The 22,628-nt window shown below is 40.2% G+C and overlaps 1 protein-coding gene across 5 annotated transcripts in view; it reads right to left on the bottom strand.

Annotated features, from left to right (window-relative positions):
- elavl2 (ELAV like neuron-specific RNA binding protein 2) overlaps nucleotides 1-20,661 on the bottom strand; it is a 93,052-nt gene extending 72,391 nt beyond the window's left edge. For 4 of the 5 annotated variants that reach the window (XM_045212262.1, XM_045212264.1, XM_041867577.2 and 1 more), the window contains exons 1-2: nucleotides 20,256-20,661; nucleotides 17,519-17,617 (exon numbers count right to left, since the gene is read on the bottom strand). The gene's annotated coding sequence lies outside the window, so the exon portion shown is untranslated. The remainder of the gene's footprint in view (nucleotides 1-17,518; nucleotides 17,618-20,255) is intronic. The other variant, XM_045212263.1, reaches the window with a different exon arrangement.
- Between the last annotated feature and the right edge of the window lie 1,967 nt (nucleotides 20,662-22,628).

Raw genomic sequence — 22,628 nt, 5'->3', positions numbered from 1 at the left:
CCCAAAAAATGTCAGCATTGATCAATTTCTGCATTTGCTTCACTCATTTATCAGTTCCACACTGTACCATATTTGTTTTGTATCCCTCTATTTTGCGAAAGTCACTTTTCCTTTAATCAGAATAATTATTCTCCTCTATGACCATGGATTCAATGGCAGTTCTTACTTTCGCCACAAGGAGCAGTGTGCCGATTTCTAGGGTGCTTTTGGCACATACACTATTCATTGTTAAAAAGTACATGTGCACACCCAAAGCTCTTGCTAGCAAATTAGTAGTTCTCAACTGTCAGCAGCCTCATACTGTCGGTAACAACAGAAGATTGTCATTTTTTTTGCATTTCATCACTCCATTACTACATTTAACATACTGAACATTGAAATACAGTTATGGAAGGTAAAGTTCTTATCCAAACCAGTCCGTGCATCAATACCGGTATATAGTAAAATAGGGTTTCCCACCCAGCCCTGCAGTTGCCCTTAGAACCTTAAAAAGAGCACTCTGCAAACACATACTGGCCCTGTCATTTTCATACAAAGTTAGTGATGCATTTTCAAAAACGCAGACCATCCAAATATCTGCATTTTTAAACCACTTCACCTGCGTTTTATATTGAAAGTCAGTGTATTTTTGCTTCAATAGAGTGATCAGGGGTATGTAACTATGATATTTTGATTGTCTCATACACCAGATAGGTGCTATAGTTTACCTTCACACAAAAAACAGTGCAACTTAGAAGAGCTTAGTTCTTTATGTATTTTTTTTAAATCAGATGACAACTGATGTGCAACGCTATTTGGCTAGCAGCCACACGTAAATTAGCTTACAATGCAAAAATGATCCATTGACATCATATGTCTAATGTTTATCATTGAAAGAATGTAGCCAGCTAAATGTCCTAATGTTTTGCTTGAAATGAATCTTGCACTTTACAGGAGAAACTTAAAACCTGAAAAATTGCCGTTAGTGAATGACGAGAGCAAAGAAGCAAAACATGTCAAGCAGAAATTACAGCAAGGGTTTAAAATCGGTGTTTACAAATCTCAGCAATATACACTACCCGTCAAAAGTTTTAGAACGCCTACTCATTCAAAAGGTTTTTCTTTATTATTACTATTTTCTACATTGTAGAATAATAGTAAAGACATCAAAAACTATGAAATAACACATTGAATCATGTAGTAACCCAAAAAGTGTTAAACAAATACAAATATTTTACATTTGAGATTCTTCAAATAGCCGCCCTTTGCCTTGATGACAGCTTTGCACACTCTTGGCATTCTCTCAACCAGCTTCACCTGGAATGTTTTTCCAACAGTCTTGAAGGAGTTCCCACATATGCTGAGCACTTGTTGGCTGCTTTTCCTTCACTCTGCGGTCTGACTCATCCCAAACCATCTCAATTTGGTTGGGGGATTGTGGATGCCAGGTCATCTGATGCAGCACTCCATCACTCTCCTTCTTGATAAAATAGCCCTTACACAGCCTCGAGGTGTGTTGGGTCATTGTCCTGTTGAAAAACAAAAATGATAGTCCCACTAAGCCCAAACCAGATGGGATGCGTATCGCTGCAGAATGATGTGGTAGCCATGCTGGGTAAGTGTGGCCTGGTATTCATAGCAGACTTTGAAAAAGGCTTTTGATAAAGTACGACTACAATTTACATATAAAATCTCTTATAGAAATGGTTTAAAGTTATATATAGTAACCCTAGGTGTAAAATAGTAAATAATGGCTAATTCTCAAAAAGTATTAAAAGTGTCAAGGAGTAAAACAAGATTGTCCACTATCAGCATATAATTTATATTCATTATGGCTTTTGAAATGCTAGCTATTAAAATCAGATCCAACAATAATATCAAGGGGGTAGAAATCCAAGGCTTAAAAACAAAAAGGTGTCATTGTAAGAAGCTGATTCATGTTATTTTTTAAATCCACAATTTGGATCCCTCCACAACCTCCTAGAGGACCTACAGTGGGGAGAACAAGTATTTGATACACTGCCGATTTTGCAGGTTTTCCTACTTACAAAGCATGTAGAGGTCTGTAATTTGTATCATAGGTACACTTCAACTGTGAGAGACGGAATCTAAAACAAAAATCCAGAAAATCACATTGTATGATTTTTAAGTAATAAATTTGAATTTTATTGCATGACATAAGTATTTGATCACCTTCCAACCAGTAAGAATTCCGGCTCTCACAGAACTGTTAGTTTTTCTTTAAGAAGCCCTCCTGTTCTCCACTCATTACCTGTATTAACTGCACCTGTTTGAACTCGTTACCTGTATAAAAGACACCTGTCCACACACTCAATCAAACAGACTCCAACCTCTCTACAGTGGCCAAGACCAGAGAATTGTGTAAGGACATCAGGGATAAAATTGTAGACCTGCACAAGGCTGGGATGGGCTACAGGACAATAGGCAAGCAGCTTGGTGAGAAGGCAACAACTGTTGGTGCAATTATTAGAAAATGGAAGAACTTCAAGATTACGGTTAATCATCCTCGGTCTGGGGCTCCATGCAAGATCTCACCTCGTGGGGCATCAATGATCATGAGGAAGGTGAGGGATCAGCCCAGAACTACACGGCAGGACCTGGTCAATGACCTGAAGAGAGCTGGGACCACAGTCTCAAAGAAAACCATTAGTAACACACTACGCAAGGTCCCCCTGCTCGAGCCAGCACATGTCCAGGTCCGTCTGAAGTTTGCCAATGACCATCTGGATGATCCAGAGGAGGAATGGGAGAAGGTCATGTGGTCTGATGAGACAAAATTAGAGCTTTTTGGTCTAAACTCCACTCGCCGTGTTTGGAGGAAGAAGACGGATGAGTACAACCCCAAGAACACCATCCCAACCGTGAAAAATGGAGGTGGAAACATCATTCTTTGGGGATGCTTTTCTGCAAAGGGGACAGGACGACTGCACCGTATTAAGGGGAGGATGGATGGGGCCATGTATCGCGCGCGAGATCTTGGCCAACAACCTGTTTCCCTCAGTAAGAGCATTGAAGATGGGTCATCTTCCAGCATGACAACAACCCGAAACACACAGCCAGGGCAACTAAGGAGTGGCTCCGTAAGAAGCATCTCAAGGTCCTGGAGTGGCCTAGCCAGTCTCCAGACCTGAACCCAATAGAAAATATTTGGAGGAAGCTGAAAGTCCGTATTGCCCAGCGACAGCCCCGAAACCTGAAGGATCTGGAGAAGGTCTGTATGGAGGAGTGGGCCAAAATCCCTGCTGCAGTGTGTGCAAACCTGGTCAAGACCTACAGGAAACGTATGATCTCTGTAATTGCAAACAAAGGTTTCTGTACCAAATATTAAGTTCTGCTTTTCTGATGTATCAAATACTTATGTCATGCAATAAAATGCAAATTAATTACTTTAAAATCATACAATGTGATTTTCTGGATTTTTGTTTTAGATTCCGATAAGTGTACCTATGATAAAAATTACAGACCTCTACATGCTTTGTAAGTAGGAAAACCTGCAAAATCGGCAGTGTATCAAATACTTGTTCTCCCCACTGTAGATACTTTCTCTAACCTCTCTGAATTACAAGCAAAATATGATAAATGTACTATATCACGTATTGGATAACTACAAAAATAAAAGTGAAGTGGACATACTCGGTATTCATATACCGAAATAAAATGATCTCACTACAATACATTTTTATAGAAAGTTAGCAAAAATAGATAAGCTCTTGCTACCCTGGAAAGGAAAATACCTGTCTATTTGTGGAAAAAAATCACCCTAATTAACTCTATAGTCATATCCCAGTTTACCTATTTGCTTATGGCCTTGCCTACACCTAGCGACCTGTTTTTAAATTATATGAGCAAAAAAGATTCAATTTCATTTGGAACAGTAAGCCAGACAAAATTAAAACTGGCCTATTTATATAATGAATATGAATTCGGAGGGCAGAAATTAAATATTAAAGCATTAGACCTCTCACTAAAGGCTTCAATCATTCAAAAGTCAAACTTTATTCAGATTACAACCGCTCATTTTCAGTTATTTGAAAATTAAATAATATCCAAAAGATCGCTATTTTTAAAACAAAATACAGAAGGTTGGTTGCAATTTCAGTTTAATCTACCAGAAAAGACAGAACAAATATAAATGGTTAAACTCAAATATACCAATTGATTAAAAAATAAACAAATATTTTAAAAACAGTATAATCTTTGTAAATTATATCATAAATACAAATTGGTCGAGTTGTCACACACGCATCTAACAAAAATATATGGAAATGTCTGCTCTACCCAAAATTACAACCAACTAATTGCAGCATTACCGCAAAAATGAAGGCAAGTGGAAGAGGGAGAAAGTAAGGAACTTTTCTGTCAGCCCTGTATTAGACCAAAATTGGCTTAAGAAAATGTAAGGACCAAAATAAATTGACAGCTGTGCGATATAATGCATTCGGAAAGTATTCAGACCCCTAGACTTTTTCCAAATTTTGTTACGTTAAAGCCTTATTCTAAAATTGATTAAATTAGTTCCCCCCCCCCCATCAATACACACATTACCCCCATGATTACAAAGTAAAAAAAGGTTTAGAAATGTTTTTACTCATTAAAAAAAACGGAAATATCACATTAACATTCAGACCCTTTACTCACTACTTTGATGAAGCACCTTTGGCAGCGATTACAGCCTCAAGTCTTTTTGGGTATGACACTACGAGCTTAGCACACCTGTATTTGGGGAGTTTCTACCACTCTTCTCTGCAGATCCTCGCAAGCTCTGTCGGGTTGGATGGGGAGCGTCGCTGCACAGCTATTTTCAGGTCTCTCGCAAAGATGTTTGATCAGGTTCAAGTCAAGGCTCTGGCTGGGCCACTCAAGGACATTGAGACTTGTTACAAAGTCACTCCTGCATTGTCTTTGCTGTGTGCTTAGGGTCGGTGTCCTGTTGGAAGGTGAACCTTCAGCCCAGTACGAGGTCCTGAGTGCTCAAGAGCAGGTTTTCATCAAGGATCTTTGCGCCGTTCATCGTTCCCTCGATCCTGACTAGTCTCCCAGTCCCTGCCGCTGAAAAACATCCCCACAGCATGATGCTGCCACCACCATGCTTCAACGTAGGGATGGTGCCAGGTTGCCTACAGACTTCACGCCTGGCGTTCAGGCCAAAGAGTTCAATCTTGGTTTCATCAGACCAGAGAATCTTGTTTCTCATGGTCTGAGATTCCTTTAGGTGCCTTTTGGCAAACTCCAAGCGGGCGGTCATGTGCCTTTTACTGAGGAGTGGCTTCCGTCTGGCCACTCTACCATAAAGGCCTGATTGGTGGATTGCTGCAGAGATGGTTGTCCTTCTGGAAGTTTCTCCCATCTCCACAAAGGAACTCTGGAGCTCAGTCAGAGTGACAATAGGGTCCTTGGTCACCTCCCTGACCAAGGCCCTTCTCCCCCGATTGCGCAGTTTGGCCAGCTCTAGGAATTGTCTTGGTGTTTCCAAACTTCTTTCATTTAAGAATGGAGGAGGCCACTGTGTTCTTGGGGACCTTCAATGCTGCAGAAATGTTTTGGTACCCTTCCCCAGATCTGTGCCTCGACACAATCCTATCTGAACTCTACGGACAATTCCTTCGACCTCATGGCTTGTTTTTTGCTCTGACATGCACTGTCAACTGTGGGACCTTATATAGACAGGTGTGTGCCTTTCCAAATCATGTCTAGTCAATTGAATTTACCACAGGTGGCCTCCAATCAAGTTGTAGAAACACCTCAAGGATGATCAATGGAAACAGGATGCACCTGAACTCAATTTCGAGTCTCATAGCAAAGGGTCTGAATACTTACGTAAATAAGGTATCAGTTTTTATTTTTCATACATTTGCTGTAATTTCTAGAATTATGTTTTCACTTTGTCATTATGGGGTATTGTGTGTAGAATGATGAGAAAACAATTATAATTTAAATCCAATTTAGAATAAGGCTGTACCATAACAAAATGTTAATTAAGTCAAGGGGTCTGAATACTATGCATTCGTAAAGTTGTGAAGAGATTTGCGATGTACCGATTCCATGACACATGGTTTATGAACTGATACACAAAACGACGCCGGATTAAAAAAAACTTCCTGTTTCAGCATGACAATGCCCCCATGCACACAGCGAGGTCCATACAGAAATTGTTTAAGATCGGTGTGGACAAACTTGACTGGCCTGCACAGATTTGACCTCAACACCACCTTTGGGATGAAATGGAACGCCGACTGTGAGCCAGGCCTAATTGCCCAACATCAGCGCCCGACTTCACTAATGCTCGTGGCTGAATGTAAGCAAGTCCTAGCAGCAATGTTCCAACATCTAGTGGAAAGCCTTCCCAGAAGAGTGGAGGCTGTTATAGCAGCAAAGGGGGGACCAACTCCATATTAATGCCCATGATTTTGGAATGAGATGTTCAACGAGAAGATGTCCACTTACTTTTGGTCATGTAATGTATTTCTGAAGTATTCGAACAGGGCCATGAATCCTTTCGTCTATCCTTCTGGTAGCCTAATCATCACTAATCTGTATGTCATTGGAGAAGTGAAATCAAAATGTAGATGGGAGGAGTTGAGGGTAGCTGAAGGATGGGACTAAAAACAAACAAAAGATAACTATTGTAAAATATACTTAGTGTCTGTAAAATGTATAGTATGTATAAGCTGGAAGTAGAAGCCTAAGTGTTGTTGTCCATTAGTTTACTCCAATTAGGGGAGGGGTGGTAGGGTTAGGTAAAATAGGGTAAAATATATTTTCAAACACAAATATATGGGGGATTGGAAATGATGGCGACAATTACATTGATGGAAGCCACAATCTGCAATATTAAAGCTGATCTACTCACCCAAAAAATGTACTTGCCTTAATGCCTTTACCAACAAAAAAAAAGTGTGTCACGGAAAGTATTCAGACCCCTTGACTTTTCCACATTTTGTTACGTTGCAGCCTTATTCTAAAATGGATTAAATAATCTCAATCTACACACAATACCCCATAATGACAAAGCAAAAACAGGCTGATTTTTTTTGCAAATGTATTACAAATAAAAAATTAAATGCAAAAATGACATTTACATAAAGTATTCAGACCTTTTACTCACTGTTTATATTTTAATACATTTGCAAAAAATGTATAACAACCTGTTTTTGCTTTGTCATTATGGGGTAGTGTCTAGATTGATGAGAAAAAAAAAATATATTTTTAAACCATTTTAGAATAAGGCTGTAACGTAACAAAATGTGGAATAAGGGAGGGGGTCTGAATACTTTCTTCTCCCTGCCCACCTTAGGATGGCGTGCTACTACTTTACCAAAAGTCCACAAGGATCCTCACACATCCTCCTGGAAGGCCCATCATCAGCATCAATCATCCTATATCAGAGGCAACCTACAAGTATGTTGATTTCTACTTTAAGCCATGTGTCCAAACATCCCGCTTTCCTTTAAGACACCACGCGCACTCTTAACAAGCTGAGCTTAAAGATGTTGGATCTTCCTATTTGGTACCAATGGATGTTGAATCTCTTTACGCCAATATTGTACACTATGAAAGTCTGGAGGCTTTAAAGCAGGGTTCTTCAATTCCGGTCCTGGAGGGCCGAAACACCTCTGTTTTTCATCCTCTCCTTCTAATCAGGGGCTAATTCAGACCTGGGACACCAGGTGAGTGCAATTAACTACCAGGTAGAAATAAAAAACAGAAGTGTTTCGGCCCTCCAGGACCGGAATTGGAGAACCCTGCTTTAAAGCATTATCTTCAATTTAGACCAGAGTAAAGTATGCCCCCTGCTGACTTTCTCCTTCAATTAAGAGAGTGAACACTAAACAACGTTTTCCTTTTCCACTACAAGCTTTTCAAACAACAAAAGGGGACTGCTACTGGGCTTGCTTTGCTCCGAACTACGCAAACTTATTTTGGGGATTTTAGGAAGATAAGTTAATTCTTTGTTCTGGTTTGGCAGATACATTGACTATTCTAAATTTGGTTTCAAATCCTTGTTTAATATATTCACAGTTGTGGAATTCTAACAGTAGACTTTTTGATCCAGAGAACACTAAAAGAATGTCAAACTGAAGAAAATAAATCTGGATCTGAAAATCTTAACTCAGGATGGTTCACTCCACACCACTTACAGGTAAAGTACGGACCGCAATACTATCCTCGGGGCAGACAGTTTTCACCCCGCTAATTTGATTAAGAACATTCCCGTCAAACAATTTCAAAGGCAGCGCAGTATATGTCACCGGGGGGGATGGTTGAGGAAAAAGCTGTGAAAATGGATTCTAGGTTTCAGCAACGGGGATACAAACCGGAGCCTGTTAAATCACTCACTAAAGCTAAATCTCTGGAAAGAGAAAGTCTTCTCAAACACACCCACAAGCCTCAAAAACCCAAAACAAATCTACTTTTTACCCGACATAGCCAGGAGGCAGCCAGGGTTAAGGACATCATTAAATGCAACTGGACCATAATTTAAAGTGATCCTATTTTGTGTGATGTGTTCACTGAACCCCCAGCATTCTCTTACAGAAGGGCCCCTTTCCTCAAGGATAAATTGGTGTGCAGCGACCTCACCCCAGTAACTAAGCCAAGTTGGCTCCCCAAGCGGTAACTGCAATCACATTGTAAAAACAAATACGTTCAGGGACACTTGTGGACCAAGTGCAATCGTTTGTCAACAGCAACACTACCTACAGTATGTGGTGTACAGGTTGGAGTGCCCATGTGGGTGTTTTTACATAGGACATATTTAGAGCAGGCTCAAGGACAGGATGTATCAAACACCTCCTACAACGCAAAACATTCTGGATCTTTAAAGTAAGTGCCACTGTATTGCCAGGTCTAAATGAGGAAATGTATTATTCTCCCTTCCTGTAAGAGCTGTTTTTGTTCTCCATGATTCTTTGTTCTCCATTCTTTCTTAAGTTTCGTAATATGAGTTCATGTGTACACATTTTGTATTTTCCTTTAAATTATATTTCATTGTGGTATTGCATTAATTATTCCATGTTTATAATTTTTTTCTTTGTATCTTGAATGTTTTCCCCAAATTGTTTTACTTGATCAATTACATATGGTAATGCATTTAGTCACTTCCTGTGAGAGTTAAGTTATACACCTGTTTGTCCACCACTATTGTTTGTCACCCTGATGAGGGCTGTTGTAGCTGCAATGCGTCTTTTATTTTTGTATTCTTGCCATGCATAAGCCGTAAAACAAAGGCTCTTCGATTTTTTTTTTACTACACGAGTGCCTTGATTACTTCTGGAAGTTCGTTTTGCACAAAGGCTATTTCGGCATTGTTCATTATCCAGTATCAATTTATTTTTATTCTATGATCGCAGATGTGTGGTGTGTGTCCTTTAACATTATGGCATAGCACTTCATCACTTACAATGAGCTCTGACATGTCATAGGAGCAGCTAATCTACCACCAAACAGTGGCTAAGACAACCAAGCTACCTGGGGAGAACACACGACTCCTGCTATTAAAGCACTAACACCATGCAAAAGTTAACAAAGTGGCGACTTCTGAGACCACACTAAGAAAATACTATAGAATAGACCACATCACCAGAAGGAAAAAATATTTCCTTTAGAATGTTTTTTTTTTCCCTGAGGTAGCACTGAATGTACACAAATCTACAGTGAACATGAGCAAAAATATAATAAAACGCAACATGCCATAATTTACAGTTACAGTTCATAGAGGTAATCAGTCAATTGAAATAAATGAATTAGGCCCCAATCTATGGACTTGGCAGGGGCGCAGACACGGGTTGGCATACGAGAGCATAGGCCCACCAACTTGGAAGCCAGGCCCACCCCCTGGGGAGCCAGGCCGAGGCAATCAGAATGAGTTTTTCCCCACAAAAGGGCTTCATTACAGACAGATATCCCGCAGGTGAAGAAGCCGGATGTGGAGGTTCTGGGCACTCAAGTGGGTCGCCCACACGACACCATACACGTGGTCTGCGGTTGTGAGGTCGGTTGGACGTACTGCAAAATTCTCTAAAACCACATTGGAGGCAGCTTATGGTAGAGAAATTAACATTCAATTCTCTGACAGCTCTAGTGGAGATTCCTGCAGTCAGCAAGCCAATTGCACGCTCCCGCAAAACTTGAGACATCTGTAGCATTGTGTTTGACAAAACTTCACATTTTAGAGTGGCCTTTTATTGTCCCCAGCACAAGGTGCACTTGTGTAAGGATCATGCTGTTTAATCAGCTTCTTGATATGACACACCTGTCAGGTGGATTGATTGTGGCAAAGGAGAAATGCTCACTAACAGGTAGATAAACCAATTTGTGCACAAAATTGGAGAGAAAAGCTTTTAGTGCGTATGTAAAATTTCTGGGATCTTTTATTTCAGCTCATGAAACCAACACTATACATGTTGCGTTTATATATTTCTGTTCAGTTTAGTTTGCTCATATATTAACGGATTAGAACATTTTGCTAGCATGCTATGTAGCTTAACAAGTGAGTGTCGCTCTTCACTCGCGTAGTAGCGTGTCATACTCCCGACCAAATACCTGCGACTTGTCTGATAATCGATCAATGCGATTTTGTTTCACTGAATTTCCGTCTGTATATTTGGTTAATTGATCTCTGGCTGGGCAAATAAGTAGAGGCGGTAGCTTATTTATTATTTTTCTCATCCATCATGGATCAGAAACACATAGCATGTAATAATGTAGCCTAAATTAAGTATCATTTTGCTCGACTCACGTATAGACTTTAGTAGCCTTATATAATCTTTCCACCATCGAGCTCTGAGAGCGCGTACTGTTTGTCAATTGTTATTGTTTTTTCAGGGAAGACGGAGACCTAGGTCTCTTTTTCAAATGTGACCTGCACAACACAAATATACACAAAATATAAAAACAGTCATGAGAAGCACAAGTAAAACATCACAAATCACCTAGAAAAACAGTTACATTCCTCCACAAATAAGTCCCCAATCAATACTCTAAACTGCGCAAATGGCATCAGAACATTCAAAGATTAAATGTATTTCGAATTTTGTTTCAGAAATACGGTGCTTTAAAACTAAAAACAGATTTACCTACCTCGGTGGATACCCTAGGAATCAATCCTGTGAATGGGGTTAGGCAACTCAGGTGTCTATACTACAACAGCAAAGTCAGATAAGATGCAAGTTGATGAAGTAGGGCCTTGTAAACAAAAAGGGTGTAATGTAGAGATCTACGGATTTAGCGAAGTCCAGCCAACCTTTTGATACAGGATGCAGTGATGAGTATCAAAACTGTCACCTGTAACAAGACATAGGGCACTATGGTAGATGGCATCCTAAGGTTTAAAAGTAGTAGCAGCTGCACTTTGATAAATAATATCACCATAATCAAGAACAGATACAGGTTGACTGAATAATCTGCTTCCTACTGCTTAGAGAAAGGCACGATCTGTTTCTGTAGAAAAAGCCAACTTTAAATCTTAGCTTCTTAACCAGCTCGCCTACGTCAATATAATCAAATGATTTATGTCATTACACAGCATACAAGTCATTCATGCCTTAAAATACAATCAATAATTTCTAAATGAAATAAAGGGATCCTTGAATAATTAAACAAATGCATTCGATTTTCTGCCAAACAACCATTTGAATAATTGCTCAAAAGCCGCAGGCCGAATTTTCCTTGAGCAGCTCGTCGGGGCGCCGTAACAATTATTTTTAAGTGTACACTGCATATTGAACGCAACAAGCCCAAACAGACAAAAACAATCATTTAAAATCTTGATTACATTGGAATACGATCACATACGTCTCTACTTATACTTGGAAATATTTGGGACAGAATTCCTAAATTAAAATCACTAAGAAATCGTCTCACAGTCCAACAACAATAAACAAAATACACTTTGAGGGAGGGCTCAGAAAACTACAAAATTGGACCGCAGGCCGCCTATTGAATATCCCTGGTTTACAAGGTCCAGCAAGGCTCATTAGCAGAGCAGTCACAGGTTGTATCGGTGTTAACAGATGCCATTGGAATATGGGCTTCTCCTGATTCGGAGATGTGCTGCCTGTCGTGGTTTTGTGGATCCTCATTCTCCCGAGTGCACTCCAGCCTAATCGTATCTTAATTTGAAACATTTTAAAATCATCACAAAGATAAGTTTCATCATGGCCACAAATGTCTCTGGCCCAGCAAATATTGGAATCCTGGCACCGCTAGCAGCAGAGAGCCGTAGTAAAAGCTGCGCAGAGACACACCGTTTTCTTTTCTTAACAAAGCATGGCAAGCCCGAAAACCCACTCGGCCCAAATCAATTCACAGAATTTGAGGCCAGGCGGGCCTTAACGGGTTCAGGCTGAGAATGAGAATTCTACGCTGCACACAGAGCGCACTGTCATGACTTAGGAAGTTCACTTACTCTTCTGCGTTTTACTCGTTCGGTCAGCTCTCTTCATTTAGAAAGGCAAATGTCTGGCCTTAATAATACATAAAGACAACCACACGTATCCCCTTGTCTCTCACGGTATCTGTTTAAATTGTGGAAGAAACAGGAGACATGAGGAAGGAAATTGTCCAAACGCAGTATCTAGGCCTATAAAATAAAACATTTATTGCAAAATGTTAGGGACTTGCAGGAAATAATCTAGCTCAATTTATGTTCAGAAACCTCAACTTAAAAACAGCCCGCAAAATAGTTTCCATTGACCAACTACCTTGCCAAGGAATTATTGTAAACATTTATTGATGGATGAAATGTAAACAGAAACCTCTTATTAACTGTATTTAGCCTAACACAGGTAGCCTGGCGGGTAGGAGCGTTGGGCCAGTAACCGAAAGGTTGCTAGTTCGAATCCCCGAGCTGACAAGGTAAAAATCTGTCGTTTTGCCACTGAGCAAGGCAGTTAACCCACTGTTCCCCAGGCGCCGATGACATGGATGTCTATTAATGCAGCCCCCCGCACCTATCTGATTCAGAGGGGTTGGGTTAAATGCGGAAGACACATTTCAGTTGAATGCATTCAGTTGTACAACTGACTAGGTATCCCCCCCCTTTCCCTTTTGACATGCCATAACTTCCAACAGTAGGGTGGCTATTCAGTTAGCGTCGTGTGAGATTATTGTTCAGGGAGGACAGTTGGGACTTCAGCTAGCTGATAGAGGGCAGCACACCCTCAACCCTTCAGCATCAACACCCCATTCCCTCCTAGGGTACTCAATTTTTTTGCACATGTATCTATAGGCCTATGCCAACAGTGCCTAATTAAGCATAACCGTTACAGATACTGTAACAAATTTCCCCATATACACACACAGTAATATCAACTGGCTATATTATATCATTGAACAGTCTTCAAAAAGGTAGCAACCTCAGCAGTGGCACTGCTTGTAGAAGCCCATGGCTGTGCAATGACAGCCTTGCTTTGTTAACTTAGCAGACAAGACGCTCTTATTTCCCGAGCCCTTATCATTCAAGACACCTAATTTATAGTTTAAAAGAAAACATGTAATATAGCAATAGAACAGAATATTTTTCCAAATGAAAAAAAAGTTGCCAGTGCAAAGTGATGCGCATCTCTCATCTGGAGCAGTTATTCTCAAGAGTGATCATTTGAAATGGGGAACAATTTGGCGAGTTGAACGAATTTCTCAGGGTTACAAACCAATGTATTTTTCGATATAGACATTCAATTCCACATTGAATATTGCATGGTGGTGAATTACGGCCCCGACATCTGTTTGGTGAGTAAGACTACAGGAAAAAAAAGAGGACTGAGCACGCCCCCATTCTCATCGACTGTAGTGTAGGCTGTAGTGGAACAGGTTGAGAGCTTCAAGTTCCTTGGTGTCCACATCAACAAACTATCATGGTCCAAACACACCAAGACAGTCGTGAAGAGGGCACGACAAAGCCTATTCCCCCTCAGGAGACTGAAAATATTTGGCATGGGTCCTCAGATCCTCAAAAAGTTCTACAGCTGCACCATCAAGAGCATCCTGACTGGTTGCATCACCGCCTGGTATGGCAACTGCTCGGCCTCCGACCACAAGGCACTACAGAGGGTAGTGCGTACGGCCCAGTACATCACTGGGGCCAAGCTTCCTGCCATCCAGGACCTCTATATATTTTTTCTTAATCTCTTTTGGCAAACTCCAAGCGGGCTGTCATGTGCCTTTTACTGAAGAGTGGCTTTCGTCTGGCCACTCAACCATCTCTGCAGCACTCCACCAATCAGGTATTTATGATAAGCTTTCTGGAAAGTTATCCCATCTCCACAGAGGAACTCTAGAGCGCTGTCAGTGACTATCGGGTTCTTGGTCACCTCCCTGACCAAGGCCCTTATCTCCTGATTGCTCAGTTTGGCCGGGTGGCCAGCTCTAGCAAGAGTCTTGGTGGTTCCAAACTTCTTCCATTTAAGAATGATGGATGCAACAGTGTTCTTGGGGACCTTCAATGCAGCAGAAATGTTTTGGTACCATTCCCCAGATCTGTGCCTCAACCACATCCTGTCTCGGGGCTCTACGGACAATTCCTTCGACCTCATGGCTTGGTTTTTGCTCTGACATGCACTGTCAACTGTGGGACCTTTTATAGACAGGTGTGTGCCTTTCCAAATCATGTCCAATCAATTGAATTTACCACAGGTGGACTCCAATCAAGTTGTAGAAACACCTCAAGGATAATCAATGGAAACAGGATGCACCTGAGCTCAATTTCGAGTCTCATAGCAAAGGGTTTAAATACTTGTGTAAATAAGGCATCGTTTTTTTTTGTATACATTTGTAAACAATTCTAACAACCTGTTTTCTTTGTTATTATGGGGTATTGTGTGTAGACTGCTGACATTTGTATTTAGAATAAGGCTGTAACGTAATAAAATGTGGAAAAAGTAAAGGTGTTCTGAATACTTTCCGAATGCACTGTAGTATGAGGTGGCAACCTGGAACACAAGAATGACCACCGCACACCCGACTAATTCATGCCTTACAGTAATACTAGAGTGGGTTACATAATGTTATATGTTAATACCATAGCTATGTAACATTGGATCTTCAGCCAACCAGAAATGACCTAAATAGCTGGAATGTAGCTCAAATAGTGGTGCACTTCACGAAGAGTAATGCCAAACTGCATGCAGTGAGACATGAGAGCTGGCATTACAATTAGTTGTTCTTTACCACCTGTGCTGGAAAGTTAATTGCTTGAGTAAAGCCTTGTTCACATTACCCATAAACACTCCGGTACGGTGTGCCAGATGTCATGCATTTCAATGGGGATGTCAACAGCTGAGTGGAAACGCAACACCTTCTTGCAGTTGAAGGATGAGTTGCTATACGGAAGCTGCATACTATCACATTTTTCAATCTTCAGTTCAGCCGGAGTCCATCGAAGAACAGGAAGTGACCAAACCACAGAAGATGAAAATGTGGTTTTCAGTGATGGCTTTATGGGATAGCTAGCAAATTGTAAACAATACCCATTCCTATAGACAGGTTTGTTGTTTAGCAACAAAAACACGTGCGCAACCAGATGAGGTTGGCTTAGATTGTTGACAACATGTAAGCTATATTTTGTCTCCAATGTTTATTGAAAAACAAATAAATTTGCTCAATGACCACTTGTCTCAAATACATTGTTACAGTTGTTGGTTAGCTAGCTAGCGAATTTTAGCCATATTAGCATTGACATGAAATCAGTCAAAACAAGACATGATATCAATAAGATGAAACGAGCCACTTACGATTCCCCATATGCCAGTTACTTGTCATTCTTGCTAGCAATCTGGCCATCCAGAATCACAACAGGCTGATGCCGCGTTCACGTGTTAGTCAGAACTAGAAAAATGTCCCACTTGCTAACTGGTTGTAGTTATGCACATGCCGCGTTCAACAAGTCAGAAATGTCCATGTTTCCTAGTTCCGACTAGCATTTGAATGCGGCATGACTTCTGCCCCATGGAAGAATTAAGTAAAACCATAAGTCCAAATCCCCATCTCCAGCCATGGCTAATTTAGTAAAGGGCCAATTTTAGCTAGCCACCAGAGGACAACACAACGAGATGCAACAATTTAAATTGTTTGTCAATGACGTATGCTCTCATTGCGATTTGATAGGAGTGACACTAAATCCAATCTGGCTTCCCTTGACACCTTTTGGTGCGCCAGGACCATTCACAGTTGAGCTCACTCAGTTTAGCTCAACGCTGATTGGCTATTATTTTACACCTTTTTTATCAAGGGAGGCCAAATGCTCGTTGGCTTCCCTTGTATTCAATGCTACGGGCAGAAACGATGTAATATTTTGGACCAGACACATCAGATACATTGCTTACACATACAGAGACAGAGGGGTGCTGTTTCGCTTGCTCTGATGCTTTCTCTGGTGAGATACAGTCAGCCTCTTGTGAATTTTAGGTAAATAATGTAACAGACGAAATATACATTCTTTTTTTTTTGGTAATTTGTTTTGGGGAAGCCTGGCTTCCTTGGAACCCATGAACACATGCCACTGAGTGCAAACTAGCTTGACTTGCTATAGTTAGAAACAAGCTGAGGAAAAAGTAACAAAACAAAACATGTTTTATTATCACCTGAAACAATACATGTTTCCTGTATTGAATTAAAAGGTCATATTTTGCAATCTCTCCTCCATCTTGCTTTACAAACACTGCACTCCATGAAGATCACGAATGATACACTTCACGATGTAAACGGGGCATAACAAAATGTCCTGACCTTGCGCTCCATTACCAATCAATGCAATCTCTCCTACATGTGTTATGATGAATATGCACCGTGATTTTCTTATCCTGGGTCTGAGTAGATGCATATAGCACTAAAATGAAATGTATTGATGGAGTATGAGCGGTTGAGATAAACCAACTCCTGTGTACAAATATATGAATGGCATGATAATCAGCAAGCCTGTAACGTTACTGCATAACTTAGTTTAACAATTGACCTGTGACTAAATGATTTACATGCCACCTGTTTCAATTTGCCTAACGGTGACTACGACGCAGTATAACGTTATCCGTAGTTAACTAGTATCAAAGCGCAACTATTTCAACCCAGGTTAACTACTTAGGTAAAGTTAACTACCGTAGCGAACAACATGGTCACACGATAGATTAGCTAGTTAGGCTAACTAGGTTATCTAGTTAAACTAAAGTCTCAGACATTTGATACGGGCTGGCTTTTGATATAGTCAACGCAGTGTTAACGTTACCTATCCACTCAGAATGTATTGGTTATCTTTCTAACGTTAGCCGGCTACAATTTTGACAAAAACAATTGTCATTTTTGTCCACCTGGCCTAGAGTAGTAAAAATACTTGGGTACAGTAACGAAAGGGGAAAAGCTTCATGCTTGAAGTTGACTGCAATCCACGTAGAGTTGTGTCTGCAGCTTTCTTGCTCGTGACCATCAAACCAACTGAGCTAGCATTTGAAAGCGTGCCACTTTCTTTAGTTTCTTTTACGGTTTAGCTAATTCGTTGGATACAGTAAAATAGTCTTTGCAGTTTCCTTACCTTTGGTGATAAATGAAGCTCACAACAATTTCTATAATTGACAAAGGTCCATGCAACAAACGGCCGCTCCTGGTCCAAAGTAAGCGCGGTGAAGAATAGCTGGGCAAGTGGCGGGAAAAAAAAACAACCCTATGTAAACTTACAAGATAGGCAACCAATCACACAGTTATTCTACGTAGAATCTCCGAAATTGGAAGATTCCATTGGCCAACCAGCCCAAATAGGAGAGATACACATTTAATTTCCATCAGGTGCACAGGCCACATGGGTCATCCAGGTCAAGGTTCCAGACCTTGAAGGAAAAACTAGCCAACATTATTTGAATTTTTTTACATTCAATTAATCCAAATGAAGGCCTTGTAGGATAGTGCAATGCATTGATTCTTTCACCCACACATTTTTAACAATTTGGAGTTCCAAGTCTCAAAGACTATACAGTTGAAGTCGGAAGTTTACATGCACCTTAGCCAAATACATTTCAACTCAGTTTTTCACAATTCCTGACATTTAATCCTAGTAAAAATTCCCTGTTTTAGGTCAGTTAGGATCAGCACTTTATTTTAAGAATAATAGTAGAGAGAATGATTTATTTCAGATGTTATTGCTTTCATCACATTCCCAGTGGGTCAGAAGTTTACATACACTCAATAAGTATTTGGCAGCATTGCCTTTACATGTACATTTTAGTAATTTAGCAGACACTCTTATCCAGATCAATTTACAGGAGCAATTAGGGTTAAGTGCCTTGTTCAAGGGCACGTCGACAGATTTTTCACCTAGTCGGCTCGGGGATTAGAACCAGCAACCTTTCGGTTACTGGCACATCGCTCTTAACCACTAAGCTACCTGCCGCTTTTATTTCTTTCATTACATTGCCAGTGGGTCAGAAGTTTACATACACTCAATTAGTATTTGGTAGCATTGCCTTTAAATTGTTTAACTTGGGTCAAACGTTTCAGGTAGCCTTCCACAAGCTTCTCACAATAAGTTGGGTGAATTTTGGCCCATTCCTCCTGACAGAGCTGGTGTAACTGAGTCAGGTTTGTAGGCCTTCTTGCTCACACACGCTTTTTTCAGTTCTGCCCACACATTTTCTATAGGATTGAGGTCAGGGCTTTGTGATGGCCACTCCAATACCTTGACTTTGTTGTCCTTAAGCCATTTTGCCACAACTTTGTAATTGCGCTTGGGGTCATTGTTCATTTGGAAGACCCATTTGCGACCAGGCTTTAACTTCCTGACTGATGTCTTGAGATGTTGCTTCAATTTATACACATAATCTTCCTTCCTCATGATGCCATATATTTTGTGAAGTGCACCAGTCCCTCCAGCTGCAAAGCACCCCCACAGCATGATGCTGCCACCCCCGTGCTTCACGGTTGGGATGGTGTTCTTCGGCTTGCAAGCGACCCCCTTTTTTCTCCAAACATAACGATGGTCATTATGGCCAAACAGTTCTATTTTTGTTTAATCAGACCAGAGGACATTTCTCCAAAAAGTACGATATTTGTCCCCATGTGCAGTTGCAAACCGTAGTCTTGCTTTTTTTATGGCAGTTTCGGAGCAGTGGCTTCTTCCTTGCTGAGCGGCCTTTCAGGTTATGTCGATATAGGACTCGTTTTACTGTGTATATAGATACTTTTGTACCGGTTTTCCTCCAGCATCTTCACAAGGTCCTTTGCTGTTGTTCTGGGATTTATTTGCACTTTTCGCACCAAAGTACGTTCTTCTCTAGGAGACAGAACGTGTCTCCTTCCTGAGCGGTATGACGGCCGCGTGGTCCATGGTGTTTATTCTTGCGTACTATTGTTTGAACAGATGAACGTGGTACCTTCAGGCGTTTGGAAATTGCTCCCAAGGATGAACTAGACTTGTGGGGGTCTACAATTTTTTTCTGAGGTCTTGGCTGATTTCTTTTCATTTTCCCATGATGTCAAGCAAAGAGGCACTGAGTTTGAAGGTAAACCTTGAAATACATCCACAGGTACACCTCCAATTGACTCAAATGATGTCAATTAGCCTATCAGAAGCTTCTAAAGCCATGACATAATTTTCAGGAATTTTCCAAGCTGTTTAAAAGGCACAGTCAACTTAGTGTATGTAAACTTCTGACCCACTGGAATTGTCATACAGTGAATTATAAGTGAAATAATTTGTCTGTAAACAATTGTTGGAAAATTGACTTGTGTCATGCACAAAGTAGATGTCCTAACTGACTTGCCAAAAATATAGTTTGTTAACAAGAAATGTGTGGAGTGGTTGAAAAACGAGTTTTAATGACTCCAACTTAAGTGTATGTAAACTTCCTACTTCAACTGTAGGTATAGCCAGTTTCACCAGCACTATTCAAGACAAAACGCGAGCTGTAGCCTATCCAATGCATATTGTGGTCGGCTATTCACACTCGTGGCTTAGCTACCGGCGACCAACATGACATGCGAGACCCAAAGATTCGCACTCACTGGACACAGAATGTAGGCCTATAGTTTGACATGGGGTCGCAAAAAACCTACGCGCACAGGGGCATAGCCTAATTTAGACATTAATTTTTACGCACCATAATTCTACACAATGAATCTGTTCAATGCAACAAAAACGTAACTGCAACATTGGGCTATATGGTCCTCATGCGATGAGTGCAGGCTACAATATCCAACAATACAATAATATTGCCAAAGCTTAGAAGTAATAAAATATCGATTTCACAGAATAATGAATACATTTGTAAATGTCTTACCGTTTCTACAAATGAAAGTTATGGACGTCCTTAGCCAAACAATCTCTTTAAAAATAGAGAAAGAAGAAAACACTTGCCAATATAAAAATATGAATTCTACCTTCCTCCTAGTTCAAACTTGGAAACATAAAAATCAACAAATAAAAAATCAAATTTAACCAAAATACAGAAATGAGTCCATTTCAGCCAATGCATTAAATCAAATAAAAAATAACTGAAGAAATAAAAGGAATCAAATAATTTAAAAAGCTGGCTTCTGCCTGTCTCTCTCTTTATAGGTTCACCACACAAATACGCGACATCACTAAGTGAAAACCAATGTAAGGAGGTTGTCTGTAAAGGGAAGATAGTCCTGTCAGCAAATATATAGGGACGTATCACAGCAACGCTATACCTCTCCGCTCTCGCTGTTTCCTCCATTCAACCTACAGACACGAGCGCGCATGCACGCGGAAGTATACCCGGAGTAGCTCCATCCACTGTGATGCATCGAGGTGCCTGAATGTAATTGGCTATAACACATCCTCATCGGGCTTTCCATCCTACCAAACCAAATATTATATTGGTTATCTTTTATGCCATTCAAAACGATCACGCTGATTCCTAAATTAGGAATTTGATGTTCAACAATATCGACTTGCCAGAGAGACGTAAAAGCTGGAATGCGGGAATAACAAAATGTCTTGATATTTCATTTTTCATGGATTGAACAGGGGGAAATGCTTTAGCAAACGTGGGATATCTTGTGGTTTTATAGGCTACAATTATGGGATGGATCCTTTTACCTACTGAAATAGTGGACCATGCAAGGATAACCTTCAAAACACGCGAACGTGTTTTCAATTGAATTAAGTAAAGCTGAATGCCCCTCTCAACTTTTCGTTATAGGTGTTTTCATGGCTAAATATAAGATCCATGTCAATGAGGCGTCTAAACCTTGGACTTTACTTCACAGCTTTTTACATCAATATAGCCTAGGCTACTGCTTGTACCATGTGTCTACTACATTCCAACGCTATATCCTACAGATCTTTAGTGCATATTATGCAAGATAAAATATTGCACCAACTCAAAATAGTATGTGGAATAAGAGGCGTTTGGCTCCTATTGCCATGCATACTGCACGAAGAAATCGACATTCAGCGCCACAGCTTTCAGCACGAAGGACAGCGAACGCGAGTTCTGACAGAGTGCACGAGGTTTTCCTCTGCATTCACAGCTTTGTACTGAGCATGTGTTTACATTTAGCCTAGTGCTTCCCCCCACAGCGTTTTAGCTATGTTATTCAAACGCAAAATACGATTAGGGAATGTTATTTAACGTTTAAGTAATTTAGTATCAAAAGTAGCACAAATAATTCACAAATGTTGCACAAATAACTCGAAGTACATGGTGGAAAATACTACGTGTTTTTTTATAAAGACTTATTAGCCTTCGAAAATAAAATGACCGCAGCCAGTACAAGGAACAATAGGCCTACACGTCACACGTTTTCAAAAGATCTACACATTTGATAGTAGTAGATAGACCTACATTGTGCATCTTCAAAAATGGCATCATGAAATAGGAGCAAGTTAAATATGAGAACTATGCTGTAGGTAAACCTACACAACCCATAATAAGTTATGGCCCCAAACAAATAAAATCTAATCAAATTTTATTGGCCACATGCGCCGAATACAACAGGTGCAGACATTACAGTGAAATGCTTACTTATAGCCCTTAACCAACAGTGCATTTATTTTTAACAAAAAAAGTAAAAATAAAACAACAACAAAAAAAGTGTTGAGAAAAAAAGAGCAGAAGTAAAATAAACTAACAGTAGGGAGGCTATATATACAGGTCCAAGGCCTGTTTTGTAATTTATCTGCGCAATGGTTAAAGTCAGGGCTAAGGGTATGAAACCTGAACCTAGATCAGCTATGAAAGGCAGAAAGTATAGGACTACTAAGAGCCTTTTAGTGATGACAATGAAGTCAAGATCATCTTCAGATATCCATTAGGTTTCAAGCCAAACAGCCATACTTACAAGAAAGTCAATCTAAGAAGGCCTTTGGCCAATAAACTAAGATGTTATTATAATTGACATATGATTTACAAATTTAGGAGCTACACTGAGGGGCATTTGCATATTTTCAAGATGGAAAACGATGGTCGTCAAGTAAATGATACAAGCCTTGCCTGCATTTCCATCAGAATTCATTTGAGCACTCAGTGTGTTATTTACATAATGAAACCTGATGGTCATTTGCCAAAGGCCTGCATATTGCTTTGTTGGAGAGAATGACAATTTCAAATTGCATAAAAATTCCACTGACACAACAGTGTGATTTATGCTACACAATGACCTTGTTCGATTACTTTAAGAATGCA

The sequence above is a fragment of the Coregonus clupeaformis genome, unplaced genomic scaffold (assembly GCF_020615455.1).
Source record: "Coregonus clupeaformis isolate EN_2021a unplaced genomic scaffold, ASM2061545v1 scaf0003, whole genome shotgun sequence".
Classification (NCBI taxonomy): domain Eukaryota; kingdom Metazoa; phylum Chordata; class Actinopteri; order Salmoniformes; family Salmonidae; genus Coregonus; species Coregonus clupeaformis.
Note: the sequence above shows the minus strand (reverse complement) of the source record. Positions and strands in the feature narration are given on the sequence as shown.